Below are 6,706 nucleotides of genomic sequence, written 5' to 3' on the forward strand. Positions count from 1 at the left end.
CCCAGATCAGAGATCGAACCTGTGTCTCCTGCATAGGCAGGCAGATTATTTACCGCTGAGCCACCAAGAAAGCTCTCAAGCACTTTTGAGTGGCACAGTGAGCAAAACAAAAGTATGTACCAGCTTTGTTCAGTGAGATTCAGGCATCCTACTACATATACTCCAGGACATATGTGAGGTTCTAAGGAAAGAGAATGAACCCAGTTTTTGCATAGAATTGCTTAAGAAGTAATAAGGGAGGAAAGAAACAAATATAATTTGTTTCATCACGCAAAACAAAACCTGAGTAGCACGAGAAAGGGATTAAGTGCCATAAGAGTTCCTGAACAAGAATAAAAACTTTTCATTGGGAAAGATTTTGTGAGCTCAAAGGTCAACAGAGTTTGAACCAGGAAAATGAAAAAGAAGAATTGAGGCCCAATAACAGGTAAGCAATCAGCTTTCAAACCATCGGAGAAGGCAATGGCACCCCACTCCAGTACTCTTGCCTGGAAAATCCCATGGACAGAGGAGCCTGGTATGCTGCAGTCCATGGGGTCACTAGGAGTCGGACACGACTGAGCAACTTCACTTTCACTTTTCACTTTCATGCATTGGAGAAGGAAATGGCAACCCACTCCAATGTCCTTCCCTGGAGAATCCCAGGGACGGGGGAGCCTGGTGGGCTGCCGTCTTTGGGGTCACACAGAGTCGGACACGACTGAAGCGATGCAGCAGCAATCAGCTTTCTAAGTGAATCAAATAATTCACTAGTGAATTTTAAGACATGTGCTTTAGTCTATAGTAAGGTGAATATTGCCCTTTATGGCATTACTTTTATAACCAAATTAGGTCATTCAGAAAGGCTTGATTTTTCAGGGACACTGAAGCATACATCACTATAAAATCTCCAGAGAAGCCTGACCTGATACTGCATATAATTGAGACACTCCTGCTTCCTTCAGGGAGTAAATCAGTTGATTTTCAACTGTTTTATTCACCTCTAATTTAAGTGTCCTCTTTCTAAACGGTAATTTGACCCAGAACATCTCTGAATTGTCTGAGACATTTAGCAATTCCTCAAGGGGATCTTACACTTATGAGTCGTGATGAATTCAGAAGTTAGAACAAGTTAATGACTTTTGAAAAAAAAAATGTATTTGATGTGGTAGGATTCACTTCCAGGAAATCACTTAGCATAAAACTAAAGGTCAGGAGGATGGAAAGTAGTAACATGATTGCCTCACACCATTTCCTTTAATGTTAAATAAGGAACATTTCTGAGTACTTATCAGAAGAGATGTTTTCATAAACTGACATTAGAAAGGAAGCATAATATTGTTGAAAGAGTCTAGGATAGGAATTGGGAGACCTAGAATCAATTCTGATTTTGATACAAAATTATTGCATAACTCTAATCATGTATTTCTCCTCCTGGGGCCCCAAATTCCTCCTGTACCTGTCCAATAAAAGAGTTGGAGATCAACTTTAAGGTTATTTCTAGTTCTGACAGTGTTATCTAACTTTGTTGTTCATTTGATCTTTCTGTACTTCTCAGATAGAGAGAATTAAGATGCTGACCTGGTTTGAGTATATAGGCTTGAACATATTTGAAGATGACCTAGTAGTGAATTGGACAAAGATGAATCTCAACCAGACTTACATTAGAAGTGAAATTGAGAAGTTTAGGAATACATCACTTGTCCATAAGCCAGTTCTAAGAATCTGGAGTTAAAAGAAACTGAATTTATTAATAAGTAGTATAGTTTGAGGTTCTGTATTACATTTGAATTTCAATTTCAAAGTCTTAAAATAGCAACTATTTGCAAAATCATAGTCCTAGCAGTGACTACTAGGAAATTAATTGAACAAAAAACTGTAAAATTTAAAAAGAATGAATGGAGTGACAAATTGCTTGATTATAATGATTAAAAAATAGGTTGATCATATTTAAATGACAGCCTAGAAAACCAATCTGAAAATTGGAAATATTGTTAACATAAGTTCCTATGCCCGATGCACAGTGAGGCCAAACAAATGGAAAAGTCAGGGTTTGGAGCAGAGAAAGGTTTACTGCAAGGAGAAGAGTAGCTTTTGCCCTAAAAACCTGAATTCCCGGAAGGGTTTAGACAAAGCACTTTTAAAAGCCCAATGTTCATCGCAGCACTGTTTATAATAGCCAAGACATGGAAGCAACCTAGATGTCCATCAGCAGATGAATGGATAAGAAAGCTGTGGTACATATACACAATGGAGTATTACTCAGCCATTCAAAAGAATACATTTGAATCAGTTCTAATGAGGTGGATGAAACTGGAGCCTATTATACAGAGTGAAGTAAGCCAGAAGGAAAAACATAAATACAGTATTCTAACGCATATATATGGAATTTAGAAAGATGGTAACAATAACCCTGTGTACGAGACAGCAAAAGAGACACTGATGTATAGAACAGTCTTATGGACTCTGTGGGAGAGGGAGAGGGTGGGAAGATTTGGGAGAATGACATTGTAACATGTAAAATATCATGTAAGAAACGAGTTGCCAGTCCAGGTTCGATGCACGATACTGGATGCTTGGGGCTAGTGCACTGGGACGACCCAGAGGGATGGTATGGGGAGGGAGGAGGGAGGAGGGTTCAGGATGGGGAACACATGTATACCTGTGGTGGATTCATTTTGATGTTTGGCAAAACTAATACAATTATGTAAAGTTTAAAAATAAAATAAAATTAAAAAAAAAAAAAAAAAAAAGCCAGGTGGGGGGCTTGTATCACAGGGGTAACACTATCAGTCCTTAGGCTCAAAGGCCTGGAGCTATGTATTCAAGCAATTTATATCTTCTGTTTGTTGAGGAGGTTTTTTTTTTTTCCCCTACATATGCAAAACAGCTCAGGAAATATTTGTGCATCAAATACTATTTTTGAGGCAGTTCAGAGAAGTGCTAAAGCAGAGAATATGGGAGAAGGCCTGTTCCAGGAAGGCCCCGTGGGGTCCTGCTTGGTTATATTATCAAGGTTAGTTAAGGCTTTTCTGGCTGACACATTCATTTTTAGATGGGGAAACTGAGGAACCAGAGAGATTTGTCTCAGAGAAAGAGAGCTAAAGAGAAAATGGAAAATATAAGCAACTGACAAATATATTTATATATACACACAAATACAAATATATGTGTATCTTTAAGACCGTGGAACAACCCTCCTTCCAAAAGTCCCCTTTTCCCTGTTTGTAGAACAGCTTAAGCCTCCTAGGTCTTCTCTAAATTCCAATGAGGGATTTAATCAGTAAAGTGAGAAAATGTGGAAACAAAGGAAAATTCAAGCAAGACAAATAATAACTATTAGCCATAAAACAAAGTTAAAGACCTTTAGAGCCTCCTCAAGGTAGTAATCTGAGATAGTGTTCTGCAGTATTCTGAGCAATATCCTTGAGCTGTTTTGCAGTCATTAAAACCCCTGCCCCACCAGTTGGATGAAGTTAACTATATTCTTACTACCAGTAGGTAGACTCTAGACTACAGACTGGTTGGAACTAGAAGATTGGTGATTTTACTCTGAAACAGCACCTTGTTACCTCACCACCAACCAGTCAGAAGGATGCCTACATGCTCATTACACACCCTTCAACCCTGTCCCTTATTTTGCTTTCAAAAAACCTTTCCTGAAAACCTTTAGGGCAATCAAGTCTTTTGAGCAAGAGTTGCTCATTCTTGCTTGGCCCCATGTTGGATGCTCTGCAGTAAATGCGGTACTTTCCCTTATCACAACCTGTTGTCACTGGATTCTAGACTGGTTTTAGGACAGGCCGACTCAAGTTTGCTTTTATCACCTATATGCTTCCTAGGTGGCGCCAGGGTAAAGAACCGGGCTGTCAATGCAGGAAACATAAAAGAAGACGCAGGTTTGATCCCTGGGTTGGAAAGATTCCCTGGAGGAGGGCATGAAAACCCACTCCAGTATTCTTGCCTGGAGAATCCCATGGACAGAGGAGCCTGGCGGGCTACAGTACATGGGGTAGCAAAGACTTGAACATGACTGAAGTGACTTAATATGCATGCATATAAAGAAAGAGGGGAGGGGGAGAGAAATAACTAATATGCAGGCTTTTAGATCTGAAGAGTTTAAAAGATATAGAAAAAAAAAACATTTTACTTCAGAAAAAAATCAGAAACTAGCTCTTATTTGAATATTACTTAAGTAGAAATATTTGTCTTCTTGGTTTCAGGTTGAACAAATGCAAACTATGAAATATTAGGTAAATTCTAGAGATGTTGCTACTGCGTTAGCTCTTCTAAAGTTATCTGTGTTTTAGAAGGAAATTTGTGCATTTGTAATTACTTTAAATTACTGATAGATTTAGAAATATTGGACTCAGTGTGCAAGAATTGGACTTTGAATCATACTCTAAAATTATAGAAGGGTTAATTCAGATAAGTTTCACAAATTTGATACTGAGAATTGGTTTGCATTCTGATTGGAACTTAAGAAGATATAAAAATGAGGAAGGACCTCCTCAGAGAAACAGTAGTCTGTGGAAAGACACAGGTTGTTTAAAGAGCTAGATGATTTGAGAGAGGATGTGGAGAGTTGCTGCAGATGGGCTTGGAGATATAAGTTGAGGCAAAAAGAAGAAAGGTTCATTTGCTTGGATGTTTGGATTTTATCTTGTAAGTAACAGAGTGTCAAAGAGGCTTGTAAGCATGGTAAATGAAGATCAAATCTGTTTTTAGGAAGCTAGTTAAGAAGAAACAACAGATAATAAAGGGGAAAGTACGTGAAATTCAATATAGTGTTATTTGGCTGAAGCACAGATGAGAAATTATGATTTCTTTTTTCAAGTAAATCAATGAAAGTAAGACCAGATAAAATAAAAATTCCTGAAATATAATAACTCAGGTTCTGCACTCTTTGCAACAAGTCTCTTTGGATTTGAATATAGAGCTTGAGAAGAGCAAGAAAATTACCGTAAATTTTTTAGTTTGGAAGACCAGTGGATTAGACAACATTATTCAAGACTGAGACAACTTGACTGATGATTCTGAAAAGTCAAATCTGTATGGTTAACATTACCTATTTCCTTTTATCAGTTTTATTTTATTTATCCGTCTTTTATGCCAACCTCTATCTGTAAGGTTGTGGATATTCCTCTGTTCATTGGAAACCTAGAGAGATGGACATGGACCCAGGGACACAAGAAAGAGTTCAGTGAGAATTGTGAGATCAGTAATAAAGTACTAGCTGGCACTAGGCAGTGACACAGAATAAAGACATTACTTCTATCTGCTCCTGTAATGGGTCTATGTCTCTGCAGTTAAATTGTGAGCTCCTTGAGATCAGGAGCTGGGTGTTATTCATCTTTGAATTTGTGAACCTAGCAGTGTCTTGATCCCTAGTTGACATTCAGAAAATGTTTATTGACTAGAATTGATAGTAAATACATTAACAGAGAAGTTTTTGTACACAAAACTTCAGTAAAATCTGTTAATCTTTCATTTTCTTATAGCCTAATAGAGAGACAAGGTGAGTGAAAACAAATTCAGTTTTGAAAGAATTTGAGCAAAAATAATTCAGAAGAAATGTATTTTCTGTATGGATACATCTTCTGTGAAATGAGAGTTGGTTTAACCAGGTACACCTCTGGGACCTGACCTCCATTTATGAGTCAGAGTTTTTAGGGGCAGGGACTTCCCCCTCACTATTTTTTTGTTTCACATGTAATCCTCATACAACTTGTAAACCAGGGCCCAATGTAATAACTTGGTGGATGAGACAAAATCGCATTTCATTTAAACAAATGAAACACAAAAACAAGATTCACTGTCTCTAGCTACTTAGCCAGCTCTTACCTAGGGTGTGTCTCCTTTTGTTGTTCAGTTGCTCAGTTATTTTGACTCTTTGTTACCTCACAGAATGCAGCACACCAGGCTTCCCTGTACTTCACCATCTCCCAGAGCTTGCTCAAACTCATGTCCATTGAGTCAGTGATGTCATCCAACCATCTCATCCTCTGTCATCCCCTTCTCCTCCTGCCTTCAATCTTTGCCAACATTAGGGTCTTTTTTAATGACTCAGCTCTTCACACCAGGTGCCCAAAGTATTGGAGTTTCATCTTCATCATCAGTACTTCCAGTGAATATTCAGGACTGATTTCCTTTAGGATTGACTGGTTGGATCTTCTTGCAGTCCAAGCAACTCTCAAGAGTCTTCTCCAATGCCGCAGTTCAAAAGCATCAATTTTTCAGTGCTCAGCCTTCTTTATGATCCAATCCCACATCCATATGTGACTACTGGAAAAACCATAGATTTGACTATACACACCTTTGTGGGCAAAGTAATGTCTCTCCTTTTTAATATGCTGTCTAGGTTGGTCATAGCTTTTCTTCCATGGAGCAAGCATCCTTCATGGCTGCAGTCATCATGCAGTGCTTTTGGAGCCCCCAAAAATAAAGTCTCTCACTGTTTCCATTATTTCCCCATCTATTAACCATAAAGTAATGGGACTGGATGAAATGATCTTAGTTTTTTGAATGTTGAGTTTTAAGCCAGTTTTTTCACTCTCTTCTTTCACCTTCATCAAAAGATTATTTAGTTCCTCTTTGTTTTTTTCCATAAGGTTGTGATATCTGCATATTTTAGGTTATTGATATTTCTCACAGCAATCTTGATTCCAGCTTGTGCTTCATTCAGCCCGACATTTCACATGGTGTTCTCTCTATATAAGTTAAATAA

The sequence above is a fragment of the Bos indicus genome, chromosome 1, assembly GCF_029378745.1.
Source record: "Bos indicus isolate NIAB-ARS_2022 breed Sahiwal x Tharparkar chromosome 1, NIAB-ARS_B.indTharparkar_mat_pri_1.0, whole genome shotgun sequence".
Taxonomy (NCBI): domain Eukaryota; kingdom Metazoa; phylum Chordata; class Mammalia; order Artiodactyla; family Bovidae; genus Bos; species Bos indicus.